General features: G+C 48.2%; 1 protein-coding gene across 1 annotated transcript in view; it reads left to right on the top strand.

Moving 5' to 3' along the window:
- Positions 1 to 7,013: 7,013 nt before the first annotated feature.
- The window catches only part of LOC144121036 (uncharacterized), an 86,526-nt gene continuing 73,520 nt past the window's right edge, over positions 7,014 to 20,019 (top strand). Inside the window, exon 1 of the mRNA XM_077653942.1 lies at positions 7,014 to 7,457. The gene's annotated coding sequence lies outside the window, so the exon portion shown is untranslated. The remainder of the gene's footprint in view (positions 7,458 to 20,019) is intronic.

Genomic DNA, 20,019 nt, shown 5'->3' with positions numbered 1-20,019 from the left:
AGTGAGGGGGGGGGGGGGGGGGGGGGGGGGGGCTTCAGCCAGCCGGCAGTGCGGTGGCATGGTGTTTGAGGTCTCTAACGAGGCTAAGTAGGAGTGCTTGCTGCTTTACTCTTCTGTGGGTGCCGTAGCAGCTGCCATGTAGCGGAGCTTATAAGCCTCGTCTTTTTAATGTAATTTTTCGAACCGACCTTTCCGCTTCGTGCTGTTCGTTGGGCCGGAGACGGTTCAAGTCGGAGGTAGCTGAACTTAATACCCTGTCCCTCCGAGAAGTCATGACGTTTGTGGGCGACCAGAGACGCAGTGTTTCTGGTCGCTGAACTGATGGGGAGTCAGTAGAAAGTCAACGACGGTGAGTGAGATCATGCAGGGAGATAGTGGGCTCCCTTTCCTGCTATACGAACAGCTTGCAAAACAACTTCAATAGGTATGAAAAAGCAATAAAGAAGAAAATAAGCACGCATGTGAAGGCGATGAGTTTATACTACAAACGCGCGAGAAAATTTGGTGTGGAAAAGCGGGCCCCAATCCCTTCACTCAGCCGCGTCTGTGGTGATGTCCTGACCGGTCTGATGGAGACTTTTCGGTCGCAATGCATGTAATAAGAACAAAATTCTGATCAAGAATTGGATAAAATGATTAAGCTTCCGATATGGATCAATGAACCCTTTTCGCTGTATAATCATAGAAATAAAGAGAGGATCGAAACAGCAAAGAAGAAGAAATGAAAAGTACAGAATACGTGGAGTTTTACGTTGCAATTCAGTCGCAATGTCGATCCTTGCTGTGTATTCTATTACTCTGCTGGAGTAATGTGGCTCATCATAAAGGTCTACCATGGCTCTGTGCATGACAGCAGTATACCTTCCCGACGAGGCAGTGCTTTGCATAGCTTGACTTTCGTACGTTTCCTGGGGAGACAGACATACAAAAAGAACAAACCCAGGGAATTTTTTTCAGCAGGCAACGGTGGGGATATGTGGGGCTCGTTACACCCTACGTATAAAAAAAGCCAAGAGCCACAAAGATCAACACGATATAGGAAAATGTGCTTTTATTTTTTACTATTCATATTTGGTGTGTTGATCAAAAAGAAATTAGCAGTGAAATATTTTTTTACGGGAAAGATAACTGATTGAGATGTAAAAGAAAAAATCGATGGCAAGCCGTAGGAAAGATCCGAACCCACGACCTCCGCATGTCGCCTACGGTGTTCTACCAACTTAACTACGGCGGTGGCTGTCCAAAGATTTACTTCCTAGCTTAATTACGTTGCGTGTAGCCTAATCTTTAGAGTGTTCACCAACGCCACCTATAGCGGTGGGTGTAGAACGTTCTGTCATACCAAAAATGTCAGGGGGAACGTGACAGAACAGTGAAGGCGACAGAACACTCTTATGCTAGCTATGGCGTCAAGACTGCCAGAACTCAAGAATGGCTGTCCTTTTTTCAACTTTCCAGTCTGTTACGTTTCTGATAAAAGATTGTTACACTACTTAACTCTCATTGGTCAACACCATAAAATAATAATAACAGAATAAAAGCACATTACCCTATGTGCTCCCTGGTCTCAATGACCGTTGACGTCCTTCTATGTACCCGTTAAATATGGTTCGGCAAAGGAGAAAATTTAAGAAGAAATTGTCGACAGCTTGCGCGTTTCTGCATGCTGGCTCACCTACTTCACAATGTGCACGCCATTCCGTGTCTAAAAGCTTGTTACATCGTCACACAAGCTGATATCCTGAGATTCTCTTTGATTTAAGTTACCTTTCTTTCTAATCTGTGCCTATTAAAAATCGCTCTAATAGCTTTCCTTCAAGCCAACAACAAAAAAAACACGGTTCTCTGAACACCTTCTTTCGCAATATTATAAAGGTTTGTCCAAATATTTAAAAAAAAAGCATGTTGCCCAAGCAGGAACCGGAAACCTCTTCCCGTCTTCGGGTCTTTGTGGCCGGCAGTAATGAAAGCTTCAACAGGCCAGCTGACTTTAGTCAAACTTATAAAACAAACATTGAAAGTGCACCAAGAGTGAAAACGGGACAGAGACCTTGGGCATATATGGAGTCTAGGGACATATATGGACTCAATAATGTAATAAAACGCTCTTCTTAATCCTCCTCTAACCATGGTGTTAGTTTTTCATCGCGTACTCCAGAGCATAAAGAAGGTTACGTCAACAAGGGGTCGTATCTGACTAGACCTTCACATATCAGGCGAAGGACCACCATGAATGAACATCACTCCTCTTTGCATCAGCTGGCAAAATCTTCTTCGCCACGCTTGAGCAACAAAAACAAATCTGGAGAAACCAAAATAAAGAGGTCAAAAGTGAACGGTCCTCACTCTGACGAGCCGCGGCGTTATCACCGCAGCGTTTGCGAAAAGCCTCAGAGGATGGGGCATTAGATCCCCCCCCCCCTTCCTCCTAGCGAAGCGCGCTCCACCACCACCGGAAGACGAGCGGGGCCCTTAATTGAATGGCAGGGGCGCCACCGGGGGCATCGTTATAGGCCCCGTGATGACACCGGATTTCTCCACGGCGGGAGCTCGACGTACCCCCATGCCCCCATCAAGTGCCGTGCGCGGTCACGGACGTAGCGCGCCTTCGACTGTCGTCAACGGCGCAGCGAGATGGGGAGGGAGGAAGGCTGAGCGACCGCTGGCCCTTCGGGCGCAATCTAAGCACACATACACACAAACGCAGACCCCAACCGCGCGAGGACACAGTGAGTGGGCTCACAATGAGCAAGCCGCCGCCCGAGCGACGCGGCGTCGACGCTAAAGAGCTCTGCGGTCGCACCTTGTCCGTGCCATGCCTGGTCCTCTTGGCCGCCGTGAACGCCCGAAGAAAGCCGCGGCGAAAACAACGAGGAAAGTGAAGGGACCCCCAGGGTGACGTAGGTTCCTTTGTGTGTAATGTATATGAGTACACTGGACGTCTCTTATACCTTTCCGCTTAGTATGAACGGTAGAGAGGAGGAATTTGCTTCCAGACAATCGTTGATTAAAGATGCAGGGTGGAAACGGTGCCGGATAACAAAGATCTCGATGTGTGCTGTCTGAATCGTCCAAAAAAAATTCGCGACGCGTGTGTCGTAAGAAATACGGCGTGTCATCACACCCGTAACACGCCCCTGAAAGTTCCTTTGCGCCCGGTACATATTGCCGAACTAGACAGGCAACATATGATTTGAGGAAACTGCTGCCAAAGAAGACACGGAAAGTAGTAAATTTACAAACTAGGCTCAAAACCGACACCAAAGAGGGCGATTACGCCTTAAATGGGAAGAAGTCGGTAAAGCGAAGTGTGATATCTATGCATTATAGCTATAAATTTTGTGAAGTGGCAAAAGTTACGGCGCTCACGTTAGGTGCAACATACGGAAGCATGACAAAAATAGTTACTTCACGGGTATGTCCAAATAAGTTTGAAATTCCTTTACAACACATGGTGAATGGCGAGACAGGTGCTTCACCTTCCGCTGCCACTTTCTCGCAGTGAGAAAGCATGAAACGGGTTACTTTTTTTTAAAACAGAATTTCTTAAAAATAAAGTGTTGCCCAAACAGAAAGTTCGACCAAACACAGTGCTCACAAATTGTATGGGCTCTGTATCCTTAGCTGTCTTACAAGAATTGCTGTTCTCGCTTCCAAAAAGCTCCTGTGAGAAGTTATCCAAAAGGTATTATTAGATAGTCGACCATAGCACCTTCTCCTGTCCATGGCCTCGCTCTGTGTCATCTGTGTTCCGAAGCAGCAATTAACTGCCGGACTGCTATTCGTGTGCCAGGACGAGTAACTCAGGGTGAAAATTTTACGTAGCACTTGCCTCCCCTGTGCCCGCTCTAAAGGGCGCACATCAATGCTCACTGACTACACTATTCGATCGCGTCAATACAGATTGCATATTCACATTGGTCACGATATGAGCACTGCGATGCTTCATTGCAAAAGATGCCTTTGTTATGCAGGAGTAATGACGTCACGACTTTTGTGCTACGACCCACACACTGCTGATGCAAAAGAAGCTACACAGCTACCGGCTACTGCTGCGACTACTACTACTGCTAATGCTAACATTGCGATTACAACTATAAGTACTACCAGAGTCGTTTACTATGCCCAGTTGCTCAGTGGCTATGAAGTACGGCTTCTGGGCACAAGTTCACAGGTTCAGTCCGTGTCTGGTCGGTTGCATTTTGATGGAGGCCAAATGGAAAAAGACCCATGTTCTGAGATTTCGGTTCTCATTAAAAAGCCACAGGTGGTCGAAATCAATCCGAAGCCAGCCGCCAGAGATGCCTCCCAGCCGTAGCGTTAGCACGTGGAAGCACATTAACTGCCAACCACTACTGCCTAAACGGTGACCACCGCCGTGACGCCGCAAACATCGCAAACATTCCTGGTATGGACCTACTGCAGTATAATTTAAAACGCGAACTGGTACACTTGTCAGTGTTTGAGTGCCTAGCAATTCAGCGCTTGTCTTTTGTGGCGGCTGGAGGTTTCGCAGCAGGGCTTGTCTCTATTCTTCTCCACGTGCCGTAGTCAAGTCCCAGAATCGAGCCAAGCAAGAATAGGAACGAACGGACTGCGCGAAACTGCACGCAAAGACCCAAGAAAGCACACTATTGAGTCAGACTTGACGTGCACGCGATATATACATGTATGCAACTCGTTTTCAAGGTTGCCTTCGCTTCGGTTGGCTTGGCAAGGACACGAGCTGAGACGTGGAATCATAGCTGGACTGTCTCACATTTACTGTGTTGCTGCTTTTTGTTCGTGCTTCCAGCTCAAAGCATGCAAACCTAAGGGGCGTAAATGCTCAAATTCACACTGCTTAGAAAGCAGTAAATTTTATAGTCACACCTATTCGCATCGGTCGCGGACAAGGACAACCATCAGTGGAACCGGAAAAGGCTCACTCGCGGACTAATTACCTTCAGTGGAGCATATCATGTAGAATAAAAAGGGCTGGTAGAAGGTGTTGTTAATCTTGATCACTTCAAAAGACAGCGGTAAGAAAGAGCTCTGAAGGAGAAATTGTTTCGCACCCTTGCCAAGGAATGGTCTTCTATAACTGTGAATTCAAAATGCAGCCACTGCTTGCCATTGATAGATAAAATACACAGCTGTAACGACTGCCATTCCCCAGTACGTGATGCAGCTGTAATGAAAATAATTTTGCCGATGCTGCCACGTTTCCGCTTCCTGCTATTCTGGGCAGGACCGGAATTTCTACTCAGATAACGGCCACAGCTAAGCCTCTGTTCTGCGGAGATAGTAATCACTCGGTCTGCGATCATAATTCCGAAAAGATTTTGTCCGCGAATGTGGCGAATGTCGTGCTGACTGGAAGCCATATTAAGGCTAAGGGCCCGTGTATGTGAGAAAACAAGTATTCATTTACCACGTCTGTGAAAAGGCGTGCTAGGGAAGCTTGCCATCTATACAAAGAAAGATAACTGGCGCCAAATAAGTCAGGAAAAGAATGGAGACCGGTTCCACAGCATTGAGATTTTGGAAGTTTTCGTAAAGTAGATTTCAAAGATGGAGGTCTATTTTTTAAGTAAAGGGAAAGGGTGTAAGCACCGAAACTGTAGCGTCAGCTCCAGTGGAAAGGGCTTCATACGGTTAAGATGAAAAAAGATAACCGGGAAGAAGCTATTAGCAGGGCTGCTCATACACATTGATTAGCTTGTCAAGTTTTCTCTCTCTCTCTTTTTCTTGCCCATTGATAGCTGCCCTTGCTGGAATGGAATGACGATGTCAAATATGAACTTTATAGGAATTGCAAACATAGCTGCCTGCTTGTAGATTGAACATAACTGGCACGCGTTCCCCTTCGCACTCATGTGAGCACCACCATAAGGGCTGAAATGTACTCGCCGTTTTTGAAATCGCGCAGCCACAAATTTCACGCGCGATTCTTCATCTGGAGATGCCAACTGAACATCAGCAAGTTTGGACGTTCAAGGTACTCCATACTTGATCCATAGGTACACGCGCTGTGCCTAAGTGGGCTCTATTGCGCCGGTACACATGTTTCGAGCACTGATTTCTTCCGCGTGAGCTGCTCGCGAGTGGAGAAAGGAAAAAGCCCTGGCCCCTTGATGACAGGTCCTCCTTTATTACTGACAAATCTTCCTGGTCGCTCCTGGTGTTATGCCTTATACCTTACAGCTGGCCAGCTGTGCACTTAATCCGTGACGCTTACTTCATGAGCTAGTAAAGTAGACTGCATGAATAAGACATTAATAGGTCTGCAGGTCAAGGTCCGTTTTACAAGCAGACGTGCTGGGAGTGCAAAAGCATTTTCCGAGATAAAATTCATGATTAAAGAACGAATGCACAGAAGAACAATATAATAAATTAACTCAGGAACGAATACATTGCGCTAATCGATTAACAATACAACAAATGAATGAATGAATGAATGAATGAATGAATGAATGAATGAATGAATGAATGAATGAAAAGCGCAAAGCACGCGTTCGCTTGTTTTTCTCTCCTCTTATGTCTCTCTCTCTTCTCTTATGGTCTTTCTCTTATGGCAAAAGCTCCCTCGTCTTCCGCAAGACAAGTGCGGGACAAGGTTGGTGCCTCAAGTTCTCAACCCCAACATATCCTGCATTGTCTCGGCGATGGAACGAAAATCAAGAAAGTGAGAACTAAAGAAAAAACCGTCCGTCCCAACGCTGCGCCGTGTGAGAGCGAAAGGAAATTGCCGCGTCCTCGGTCGAGCACCACTACCTCCACCACTGCCAACAGCAGCAGCAGCAGCCGCCGCTGGGCGCAGTCAGCCAGCCTGTCGATCCTCCTCCTCACCTCTTCTCAAAAGGCAGGCAGTGGTGTGTGTGGAAAGCGCGGGCGCTGCTCTCGGCGCCTGGCGCGAAAGAAAAGTAAGAAAAACAAGAGACCGGGTGGGAAGAAGGAGTGAGCCGCTCTCGCAACAAGCGGGCCAGCAGTGCCAACGGAGATGGCGATCCAGATAGAGGAGGCGCCTCGGCGTAGCAGACCCACCGGGCGGCCTCTGCCAGCGACGGTAACAGGGTGCAGCATCCCGCCGCTATGACCGCCAGTCGCGTGGCTGCATCACTGCGCGTCGGACCGCGGGGGACAGGACTCCCGCCCTGCCACTGCTGCTTCCACGGACCGCCGACGCTGGTCCTCCGGCGGTCGTCATAGTAATCGCCGCTGATTCCAACCTCACACTTTCACCTTCGTGCCAGTGACAGTGCTGGTGGAGGAGTTTAGTGCGCGTGCGAACGGTTTCCTCCGCGAGTGGGGAGGCTGGTTCGAATACGTTTCCCGGCCTTCGGTCTGTGTGCATAGTACAACCGCCGCACGGTTCGTTGGCCGCCCGCTGGCACTGTTCTTGTCGCTTGTGCTTGGAGTGGTCCGGAGGCACCGCTGCATCGGAGGAGGCCCACCCGGATGACAAGACGGCAAGGGTGAGTTGCACCTACACCTTGTGCGTTGAGAATTCGCGCTAAGAGCGCCCGCGCTTTCTTGTACTCCTGTTTACCAGGAAGGTCCAGATGGCATAGTGAAAAAAAAATACGTTTAGCAGGCGTTGTAAGTCATTTATAGGTCCATTTCAGACCCATGATTTTCCGCAAGAGAACCGAAACTCGCTCAGAATGACTTATGGTTGGTTTATGGGGGTTTAACGTCCCAAAGCGACTCAGGGTCTATGAGAGAGACGCCATAGTGAAGGGCTCCGGAAATTTCGACCACCTGGAGTTCTTTAGCGTGCACTGACATCGCACAGTACACGGGCCTCTAGAATTTTGCGTCCATCGAAATTCGAATGCCGCGGCCGGGATCGAACCCGCGTCTTTCGGCAGAATGACTTATGATGGTCACTATGGCAGTGCTCCTTCTGAATGAGGGGCCGAAACTCGAAGCAGTGATACTGCTGAAGACTTGTTTAGGTTTAAAAAACTGAATGGACCAATGCATTAAGCTTCAAGCAACCACAGATTTACCTCGGTCACTGCGCCTCACGTGGGATCGACCTACAGTGTTCGTCGATTTCCTTTCAGGGTACACGTATACCGCGGTACGTATTCTCAGCATCGGGTCCACATCCGGCGCGGGGGCTGAGTGATCTAAGCGTTCAGCTGCTGAGCACAAGGTTTCGGAATCGAATCCCAGCCGTGCCGGCCGCATTCTGATGGACGCAAAGCGCGTGAGCACCCGTGTTCGAAGTTCAAGTGCCAATCAAAAGCCCTACCAGGTGAAAATTAATTTGCGTCTCTCCACTACGACATTATCAACATTATCTCGTAGCCCACACGTACGATCCGTTAGCCAGTGTCTAAAGCCGAGTTTAGTTGTTGGAGCGGTTCGTTTTGACGACTTGAAGTGGTCTTGTTCGCGAACAAATAACAAGGTTACTTGCATGCTTGCAGACAAATTATTTGGCAGGCCCATGTCTCAAACTGGTTTAGTATATCAGCGGTTTATTCATTTCGACGTGCTTACCGGCAGGCCGCGATGTAAGTGTGTGAAAAATAGATGCAATGATTATTCGAAGCAGTAGGCTGTGCAGATCGCTTCAGAAATTTATATTCTTTTAAATTTGGACAGTTTAAAATTTTAAAAGTTGCTTCACCAGAGACCTTTTCTTTTAGCAGCGAAAGTGCTGCCATTGTAATACAGTCATCTCTGTTATTTCGATGTATCGATGCCTTCGTTTATCGGATCCGTCTTTGCTCTCAATTTCTGTTCTTTTTCTTTCCTGTTTAATAATAGCTCTGTTAAGTTCACCTTTCCAACTCTGCACTTGTTTTGCCGAAACGGGTGAACATTTCATCTATTCTATTTAGCACCACAATATTTTGTTTATCTTGTCTCATAATATTGCACCGCCTGGAAGACATGGATGTGCATTGCATCAATGGAGAGTTTCGAAATCAGCAATCTACAAAACATCTCTGGACTCGAGCCCACAAACAAGATGCGATAGCCTTATGGAAGAAATTGTGCAGTGTCACCGATTCGAGAATACGAATGCGTTTGTAGATTATTTCCTGCCTCACATATGCAACGACTTCCCTTATTTAGCGGTTGTAAACCGCTAGCCTGAAAAGCGCACTTGCTAAGTGACACACAGATCAAAGTCAGTCTCGTTGGCCCTAAACACTAGCGTCGTTGGAAGAGTGGCCCCGCCAGGATCGAAGATTTCCTCACCATTTGTGAACTGCAAACGAAAATTGGGAAGTTCCTCAATTCCAAATTATCGCATCCAGTTTCATCTGTCGGAGCATACCGAACTCCGACAAATGGGCCCTGAAGAGCACAGACTGGGACATGCAGATATGAGAAAATGTTCTTACACATCTAGAGTCCTTCAAAGAGTACAGACACACACAAAAATTTTTGGAGACGGCTATTTTTCAGAAAACAAGGGGGAGGTAGAGAACTATTTATTGAAGAGTGGAATCATTTTCCAGCGCCAAAGACCTGCTGAAATTAACACTGTGGGAATAATTACCAGTGGCGTTAAAACACTTCAACTTATCGAGAGGGATTTTGTAAAATGCTAGGTAGCGACGATTCGGATAAGTGCACTGGTGCACTAGAGGTCAGTAGTTATGAAGCTCTACTTCGCAGCAGCAACGGATGCCACCTGTGAGTCTCATTACGAAAGGAGAGGCAGCAGGAAGCGCTGCTATTCATTCGGTCGCTTATGTAGCAGGTGTAGCAGATTGCCTCATCTTTCTACCCTTATAAAAATGGTCTATAGACAGCCTATAGACTTCTGATTGACTCTATTGCCTTCCTATAGATATATCTTTTTGTCTATTGATAGTCTATAGATTTTCTATTGACAAATGTCTACTAAAGTGTATGGTCATAAATCTTTAGATTGTCTATAGACTGTCTATAGGATTTGTATTGCCTATAGACTGTTCTTTAGGGTTTATCTATAGAGAGTCTACAGACTTTTTAGACAGAAGTCTATGGACAGTCTATAGACTGTCTAAATAAATTTTTGTAAGGGATACACTTGCACGCGAGCATCGATTCTACCTCGCCCGGCGGACGTGCGCGCGCCTCAGAGTAACAGGGCACGGGCAAGATTGCTTAGCGGCTAAGCGGTGCGCGCGTGAAAAAATCCCGCAATCTGGTCACTGAAATATTTCTGGACGAATAGGCCTCACTGCTTCTCTTGGTATTTTTGCGTTCTTCGAACGCCTTCGGACGCAATTCCACATGTGGCAAAGTGCCCTTTTTTTTCCTCTCCCTCAAGTCGCCTTAGCCTTGAAAGCAATGTGTAATGGAGGGAGACCGTCAGGGACGTCAATTATGAGGCAGGTGTGGTCTCTAGACGGGGCGGAGTTCGTTGAAAAAGACGGACCTGTGGCTTCCAATGCTGTTCTTAAGGACATCCACTTTGTTTCTTAGATGTTCCGAAATCTGCCACGACCTTATCATCGATGGCGCTTGGTAATCTGATCACATTGTAAACAAGTTGAAATGCATATTGTCACAGCAATTTTCTCTACTCGCGCTGCAAATATTTTTGGGTGTATGGATGAATGGACCTACTCACTGCTCACTTGTTTTTTACCTTCGTTTTGATTGCTTATTTTTTTTCTAATTAATATTAATGCAGCGTTCATTGCCGCGCATTTATCGATTGGAGTGAGTCTCAACAATATCCGATGAAACGTATAGGCTGAAGTGTATTGAGGTAAACAATAAAAAAGATATAGTTGCAGATATCTAGCCGGAAACTCTCTCGAAATTCGCACGTGCCCAATAGCGCGTCGGTGAACTCCAGCACAGGATTGAAAAACCTGGATTTTGGGAGCGTGAGTCAGAAGCGTAGTGGGAAAGTAAACAAAATAAACTAGCGACACGTTCATTTCTTTATGATTCTGTTGAGTGCTGATCGTTTCTCAATTCGTATTTTCCACAAACAGTGAGTCAGGACAGGCTTAGAATCTTTAAGACACTGCCCTGAGCAGCCCTGCGGTATCCACAGCAGTGACAAGTTGGCGCAGTGATCTTATAGGACGTTTAAAAAAGTCGATTTCGCGAAGTCTGCTTCGCGCAACTACAAGTGGGTTGAACTGAGTGCTTTTTTACTTATTGGCCAAAACATTTCGAAAACTGCACGACGTCAAGAAACTGTACGCCTCGATTCATCTTCTGGGTACGGACTGTACGACTCAGGTAGTGCGCAAACTGCGCCTAGGACGCGCCCTCTGCCCTGTTCAAGTTCATCGGCTCTCTTCATTAATTAGTCCCTCAAACTTTCACGATGTGAATTTTTCATTGTCTCCAGTTATTAAAGATATAGTAAGCTAATCATGGCCAAGCAGCCGCCGCGGTGGCTGAGTGGTTATGGCGCTCGGCTGCTGGCCCGAAAGACGCGGGTTCGATCCCGGCCGCGGCGGTCGAATTTCGATGGAGGCGAAATTCTAGACGCCCGTGGGCTGTGCGATGTCAGTGCACGTTAAAGATCCCCAGGTGGTCGAAATTTCCAGAGCCCTTCACTAAGGCGTCTCTCATAGCCTGAGTCGCTTTGGGACTATAAAGCCCCTTAAATCAAACCAAACTTAGAATCATGGCCAATGTACTTAATAAAATACGTTTATAAGTTGGGCAAGTAAGAGCTGAAAGTGTTGCTTCGTTTTAAAACTTAAAAGATATTCCCTTTCAATCGAAAACTTGGGTTCGAATAGCATGGCACACCCTGTATATCATCCAGTGCAGATTGCAGGGAGGGTTCAAGGAGCCGTTTCGTGCGGCCAATATGACACGTCCGGTACAACCTGGTGGCCCGTCACAGAGTGTGTCGCTTGTTCGTTTGACAGTTCCCCGTCGCTTCCACGCTCTGCTTAGCGGCGGTGCCTGCGGAAGCGAGTAAACAATGGGGAGAGCACGCGCCATTTATGTTGTGTTTGTGCGTACGCGTCGTTGCCTCGGCAGGGGGGCGTTTCTGGCTCGTACAAACTGACGGACGTAGTTTCCGCGTATTTATTCGCGCGCCTTCCGCTGGAACCTGACGCACGCCGCTATTGCGTGACGGAGGCGCGGCGGGTCAGTGTACCGTTTACGCGCATCACTGATTCTTGTACAGTGGGGGAGGGAGGGAAGGTGAGAGGGTCGTTCCTCTTTTGTAAGAAACATTTTAATTGCTTGTTACGGCCAGATATACGGACGTGAATGAGCTGAGGAGCGAATGCTTTATTCGCACATCAAGAACAATCGATGCTTGTACAAGAGCTTTTTCTCATGATTACTAAGCTTCCAGCAGTATCAGGTGGAATAAAAGACGAAGTGAACGCATTTTATAACGATAACGTGCGCTGCCGGGCGAAAAAATCGAGTTTACAATGAATGATCGATCTGTTTATGCGTGAGCCACAGTGCTGTAAAGTTCATGGAGCATCAAGCAAACGAAGTTTTTTCGATGCATTGCGCACTGCTCCAGCTAAATTGCAGGCCCACTTTACGTTTCTAGTGCATCATTGCCAGAGCGCTAAGAATTGCTGACACGCGCGCGTGCGCACACGACAGACAGAACGACGGACGGACAGACATTTTAATAATCATAATAATTGGCTTTTGGCAAAGGAAATGGCGCAGTATCTGTCTCATATATAGGCGGGCACGTGAACCGCGCCGTAAGGGAAGGGATAAAGGAGGGAGTGAAAGAAGAAAGGAACAAAGAGGTGCCGTAGTGGAGGGCTCCAGAATAATCTCGACCACCTGGGGATCTTTAACGTGCACTGACATCGCACAGCACACAGGCGCCTTAGCGTTTTGCCTCCATAAAAACGCAGCCGCCGCGGTCGGGTTAGAACCCGGGAACTCCGGATCAGTACCCGCCGCGGTGGCTCAGTGGTTACGGCGCTCGACTACTGATCCGGAGTTCCCGGGTTCTAACCCGACCGCGGCGGCTGCGTTTTTATGGAGGAAAAACGCTAAGGCGCCTGTGTGCTGTGCGATGTCAGTGCACGTTAAAGATCCCCAGGTGGTCGAAATTATTCCGGAGCCCTCCACTACGGCACCTCTTTCTTCCTTACTTCGTTCACTCCCTCCCTCCTTTATCCCTTCCCTTATGGCGCGGTTCAGGTGTCCAACGATATATGAGACAAATAATGCGCCATTTCCTTTCCCCCCAAAAAAACAATTAAAAAAAAGCCGAGCGGACTAACCACTGAGCCACCGCGGCGGGTGACGTTCATTTTATGATTATTTTTTCAGCACATTAACTTGCAACTATTGTACCCGCTTCCGTGCTGTTCCTCGTGCTCTTGCTGAAATCAGGAGGCTGGCGGTCTGCAGCTTACGTGGCGATTGCGATATATTATACCACACAAGCTCGCTATACCGCTATACCGCTCTCTAATTAGACTTTTAGCATAACGATAACGTACTATAGTAGACGTATACATGTTCACCGTACGCCGGCTGCACACGCGCACTAACCGCTCCTGACCCCGCCCCTGTGACTGCGTGTGCGCAGAAGGCGTTCAGTGAAGGTATACGTCTACGCTGGTACGTCTGCGCGCTGTTAAATGTCTCTTACATGGCAGCCAGCACGTATAAGGAGGCAGCGTCAAATGCTACGTAATGCAGTTTTCGCAGACGTCTGCGAGGCAAACCTAAAGTGAAACGTTTTGAAGGTGTTTCACACGCCTATGGCGAATGGGACCTCATACACAATGCCAATAAAATGGGAAGAGGGCGGGACTAATTCAAGGCGACTTGCGTCAGCCTCCGTGGACTAGATCGGTTTAGGCTAGCGCGGAGAGATCGGCTTCGCTTTGGACTTTTCTTCTAACGCGAACAGCTTCAGGAGCAACGGTTGCCAACTTGAGAAAACGCCCCGTAGAATCAGTTTAACTTATCGAACCAACCGATGTGGTGTGGTCGCCCGCCTGGAGCAGGTTTTTTTTTTTCGCATTTGCCGCTACAAAATAAAACCGTCGGGGAGCGTTTCTTCTTCGGCCGCAGCGCAGATACTGTAAATAGGCCAACCGGTCAAGTTCAGGAGCAGCACGCTTCGAGGTTGTTAGCTTCGGTTGTTCGCGTAGAGTGCTCGAATATGGGCGCCACCCGTTGGCAGGCGCCAGTTTCGAGGCCGACAAGAAGGGGGGGGGGGGGGGGGGGGGGAGAAAAGACGCTCAGCGAGAGTGCAACGTAGAGGATGCGGCACAAATATAGCTACAGATTGACGGGCGAAACCGGCTTGACGCTCGTTTGTTTATACAAGCGACATCCCTTTCTGAGAATCGAACGAAATGGATATTGAATCTCAAGTGGATGTCATGCACCTGGGCTGGTGTTCTGAGGTTGTTAGTTAAGCGAAAAATTATTAAACGAGCCTAACCTTTATCATTATTGAAAGCAGTCATGCAGAAAAGCACATAGCTTCAAATTCTCTCTTTTTTCATAACATTATCCATGTCGTCTTGAACTCCAGAATGCATTGCTTTGTGGACGTCAATCATATATTGCTCTCACACTGTTCGCGAACCTTGAGGTAACAGATCAAGAAACAGAGCCCCTCGGCTGTACAGAAAGCGAGGTACTCTTGTCGCCTAAAATAACCTGAGCCCTCTATAGGAGTTCAAATCAGGCCCAGCATAAGGTGCTTTGGCCCTTTCGTCACAGCATTCAAACATGCAGTTCCCGAATGCAGAAAAGATGAGGAGCAGTTGTGAAGCCCGAGGTCGCGTTTCCCAAATAAGATTGCTTACAGCCCGTCGTGGTGACGCATATAGCGGTCCCCGTGTATCGGGGACAACGCACAATCTCGGGGATTAGCGGCGGCGTCGTGTCTAAATCGAGTATGGCAGCAATTCGATTGAGGCTCGTCCTCGCGAGTCTCGACGGTGACCTGCTTTCTCCGCCAGATCAAATTTGTCTCTCGGAAATAAAAAAGAAAAGAAAAGGAAAAAGGGGGAGGTAACACAAAGACAAACACACAGAGAGAAGGACACCGATACTCAATCTTGTTTTTTTTATTTTCTATTCATAGCAGAGTCCACGTCAGCTCGTGATTCGGGGGCAAACGCATTTACCACGCCGCATCCATCCGTCAAGCCGATGCTCGTCGGTTTTGGGGCTTCCGTTATTTCTAGCTGACTACCCGGACTCTGAGTAGCTGGTCCCATGCCTGAAATGTTGTTTTATGCTGCAAGATTACCTACAGCTATTGCAACTTAGAAAATGTAAAAAATAATTTACATCTTTTAGAGGAGATGATTTTATAGAAGGCAAAAAAAAACGCCAATGTGTAGTTGTTCCTTTTTTCTACTTTCTGTAAAGTTACCGCTTATACAAAATAGTTACAGAAGTAGTTACCAGCTGTGGCCACTACCACAATAAGGAACAAACAATTCCCTGTGCTTACTTCGGTTTCAATGACTGTCTGCTTTTTTCGTACACAGATTCCAAAGGGCCTCTCATCATCCTACCCTTGTCTGTCTCATCCCTTTCTCCATGTAACATCAAAAAAGAAACGAAAAGGAAAAAATAGGCCGAGTGTGGTTCACGCGCTGGTTAAGTAAAGGTACATGCAAAACACCATTGTCGTGCAGAAACAAGGCCACACATTAAGCTGGCGGCCGCATGCAGCCTATACCCTCAGCATCCTCGTCTGGCGTCGAGCCGGTGACATAATCGGCCACGTAACTCTCGTCCTCAGAAAAAAAAAGAAAAAAAAAGGAACGGTTCCCTATACGCGTTCGAAGCGCGGCGCAAGCTTTAGCTATACGTATAGCTTCCTGCTCACGGAGCGACGTGGAAAGGGAAGCCTATATATCCCCTCAGTCATTCACCGAACGCCCCACAAGCGAGCGTAGCCGAAATGTAGAACAGGAAACATTTGCAAACCAAGGTTAGGCCGATACCGACAAAGAAAGCGATCAGAGCGAGCCGCATAATCGTCAGCGCCGCATACGCAAGGGCCTGTTACGGGAGCCCGGAAAAAGTGGGGCACGCATTGGTTCGCCAGGCGGGTGCGGGACCAGCGTGAGGGGGAGGCGTCTTTCGTCGAAGAACAATAACGGCCTCTCGTCAGGGACGCGTTGCGGCGAGCATGGTGTTCAACCGCAGGCGCTGAGGCAGGTAGGCAGGCAGGCGAGGTGAAGAAAGTTTTGAGGAAGGTGCTTTTTTTTTTACTTAAAATGGAAAGTTAGCCAATCCGAAGAACTCAGCTTGACTTGGTACGGTCTAAGTACTTGCAGGACAGAGGCGAAACGTTGAAGTCAGAAGTGCGCAACAATGACACAAGGTGCTATACACGAGGCGTGCATTTATGCGAAACTGTGTTGCAAAGGGAGATGGGAAACAATGGAAAGCTCAGGGCACGTGTGGGTGCTGAACTCGCAGGACGGTTTCTGAAAGGGTCGTTAGGTCCTGGACACTGCCTTCCTTTTGTCTCTTTATTGTGTCTCACGTACGCATTGAGCATATCAAGTGCGCCGCTGACGTGATCTTGCATAGCTGCACTGTAATTTTCTCGCTTTAATATTTCGGCAGCGGTGACCTATAGTGGTTCAGGCATCCGCCTCGAATTCGCGAGCAGCGGGTTTCGGTCTCCAGTGTCGCCGGGTGCCCATTGGTTTCCCCATGAGCACAAACTTTGCCCTGGCCTGGTTCTCGGCTTCTCTAGGATCAGATGCTCTCGAGTCATTAAAATACATGATCATTATCATCGTCATCAGCATAGTCATCATACTTTTTCTCGCTTTGCTGCGCCAATTTCTGAAGCTAACTGATAGCAGTAGCCGGCCTTGTGTTAAACACCAGCTATATACGTGTACCACCGGCTGTCAAGGGAAGACAGCCGTATATCTGTACGTTTGCTTGCAATCAAAAATTTATGGGGCACGACTTCTGCGAATAAATTTAATTTCTTTCCGTTCAGGGCTGAGTGCTGGATGTTTATATGTGATCTGCATAAATGGAGAGGAGGAGGATAAACTTAATTTCTGTCGACAAAAGGAGCAGATGGTGTGGGGTTATAGCCCCATCGAGTGGCCATGAGCCCGTGGCGTTCGGCGACTTCTAGGGCTCTTGTCACAACCCGGATCTGTGTGTCCTAGTCGGAACTGAGCAATGCGGCCTCCCGCTGGTCCGGTTTATCTGCATAAATGGAACATTCAAGACTAAGTTGCATGCAATTATTACTAGCTGAGTGAAAAGACAGCAATGAAATTAAGTGTTCTTCGCTCACGCTATGTTTCATAAACTTCCAGCTGCGGGCTGCAAGCGCACGCAAGTTTAAGCAGTGACAAAATGCGCTGCAGGCACTCTTCGCTATTTCCGCTATTTCCGCCAAACTTTCGTGCAGACGTATATACCATAGCGTTGCTGCTGCAGCTTGCTAAGCCGCTACCGCCGGCGTGTCACCACTTAGTCGCGCACCTGCGCGTAATTGCATCTCCTGTCCTCGTTATTTGACGCCGGCCTAAACCGCGAGACGCCACACGAAGTCACGACTTCTGTCTCCCTCTTTCTTCCGCCTAGACGTGCGTGGGGTTCGCTCTGATTAAGCGTGCGCCATGGGAAGAGATCGCCATGGCCGCCGGCAGCTCCGCGTATTCTTCCGGATATTCCGACACTTCCTTCTCCTACAGGTGAGATGGGCCTGGACAGAGGCCGTTCTCATCGAGCTCCCGTCCTTTCGCATCAACTTCCTCCGGCCCACAGAGCCACACACGCTGTCACGCCATATAGTGCTGACGTCACGTTTTTAAAGTCGTCAGCATGTGAGGCCATATTTTCTGAGGATTTTTTTTTCTAGCCGCCGCGGTGGCTGAGTGGTTACGGCGCTCGGCTGCCGGCCCGAAAGACGCAGGTTCGATCCCGGCCGCGGCGGTCGAATTTCGATGGAGGCGAAATTCTAGAGGCCCGTGTACTGTGCGATGTCAGTGCACGTTAAAGAACCCCAGGTGGTCGAAATTCCCGGATCCCTTCAATACGGCGTCTCTCATAGCCTAAGTCGCTTTGGGACGTTAAACCCCATAAACTAACTTCTTTTTCTGATTCATTATTTTTTTTTTGCAGCTATCGCCTCTCATGTCAGGACTGATACTGGGCAATGTATCTCGCTGACTCCGGTATTGAAGTCCGCTCTGGCCAATTATGCTGGTTATTGTTGGTGTCTACTGAAAATAGAAGGCGAAAGGATGTATCGGGGGAAGGAATGTACACTAACTACGCGCGTCTGAAGGATTCTTCAAAAACACAGCCCCTGGATATACATTAGTTGCTTTTGGTCGTATCGCTACTAGACGTGACCGTAACATGCTACTACGCTGATGGACATAAGCTGGCCACGGAACGCGCTCAATTTGCAACAGGTTGTCTCTTGGTCGACAGGTGATCAGAATGTGAAGACACAAAGGGGGCGGTCGAGTATAAAGGTGGTGCGAAGAGCTTAGGAAATAAGTCGGAACGTCGTTTCCATAGTTGGCGCAGCAAAGGAAAAATTGAAGGTCAATGGGCGCGGCCTTTAAAATGTAATGAGCTCAACTCTGATAAACATGATGATGATGATGACACTAGCGTAGCGTTCACTGGGATTGTAACGTAGGCGCGTGAAAAGGCAGTCGATGGGGACAAACTATCCTGCGGAATTCATGTTCCTATGGCTAGGTATCCATACTGCCCGCAGAAGATAAACGCTGTCTTGGATTCACACGAAAGCTTATTCCCATCGTTGTTTTTAAATGGTTACCGCCAGCCCTAGCGGCTAACGGAGGAAGATTTCTTTGTTTGTTTTTTCCTGGTGGTAAGGCGGGAACACAATAATTCTGCATACCCCCCCCCCCCCCCCAGAAAAAAAAAGTGCACGTACGGCGTACACAGCTACACGGATATAGCTTATAAATAGAGCATTAAGGACGAAGACATCACTTTACTTGGTACTTTTAGTCAAAACAGCGGAAGTGCAATATTGGGCTAGAGAGCTGTAAGTGCGTATCTTGACATTTCCCAGCTTCATGCTGAAGCCACGCCCACAAATCTCATGACGCTGTCCTTGATACTCCCTAATGGAGTGTTTTAGAATACCGCCTAGCAATCCATTGCATTAGCGCGTGTACGTCCATGAAGTGCCATCTACGCTTTTGCAACCGTCGCATGCAGAACGAAAGTGGGTGGTGGTGGAGCAAGCAGAGGAGGGAGCGAATTTTGGAGCACGAGTCGCTAAAACTCTCCAATACAACGGCCAACATGTGCTGACACGCAAGCGTGTTTTGCAAGCATCTCTCTCGGTCGGTCACTTTGATGCCACGGTCGGCATCTCTGCGAGCCCACTGCACGTTGCGTCCTGGCTAACCTGATTCAAGCAGACAGCGTGTCCATTTGATGCAATAAGCTTACACGGCGAATCACCGGGTCGCCGTAATAGTCGGGCCAAAGCGATAAGGCTTCCCGGAAGCGGGCGATAAGGGAGCATTACCCCACGGGCGGCCTGATTCAGAACCATAGAGTGCTTCCACGGAAGGCTTATGAAAATGCTATCCCACTAGTGTAGAACAGACGCGGAAGGGCAGCCTGTCAACGAGCAATAATTCGCTTGACGACGCATGGTCTGGCGCCACTGAGTGCTCGGCGTTGCATCGCGTGTGCCGCCGATGAGGCCGCGACTTCCGAGTTGTGGCAGTGCAAACGTTCTCCAAACGCTGCCGAATCCGCAGGGAGATGATATCAAACGTGTTCGTTATTTCTTACACTACGAACTCGACAACCAGGTCTGAAGTTTGAGTTGGCAAGCGTTATGTTTCGGGGTCTTCCCCGAGAGCCTAAGATACCGTTACATATATATGCCACTGCATACGCAGTCACCAAGAGCACGGCAATCCGCAGTTTAAAAGACTAATTCTGTCAACGTTTATTTGCTTCAACTTCTTCTCCAGGTCTTTGGGGATAACAATCAGTGGGCCCATTAACAGCGGTACCACAGCTGCTGGCTTCTGCCAGTTTCTGCTCTTCGATGTTTAGATACTTATACTTCCTGAGCTTTCTTTTTTT

This window comes from Amblyomma americanum, chromosome 2 (genome assembly GCF_052857255.1).
Source record: "Amblyomma americanum isolate KBUSLIRL-KWMA chromosome 2, ASM5285725v1, whole genome shotgun sequence".
NCBI lineage: Eukaryota > Metazoa > Arthropoda > Arachnida > Ixodida > Ixodidae > Amblyomma > Amblyomma americanum.
The sequence above is the reverse complement of the archived record's forward strand: the minus strand, read 5'-3'. Positions and strand labels throughout refer to the sequence as shown.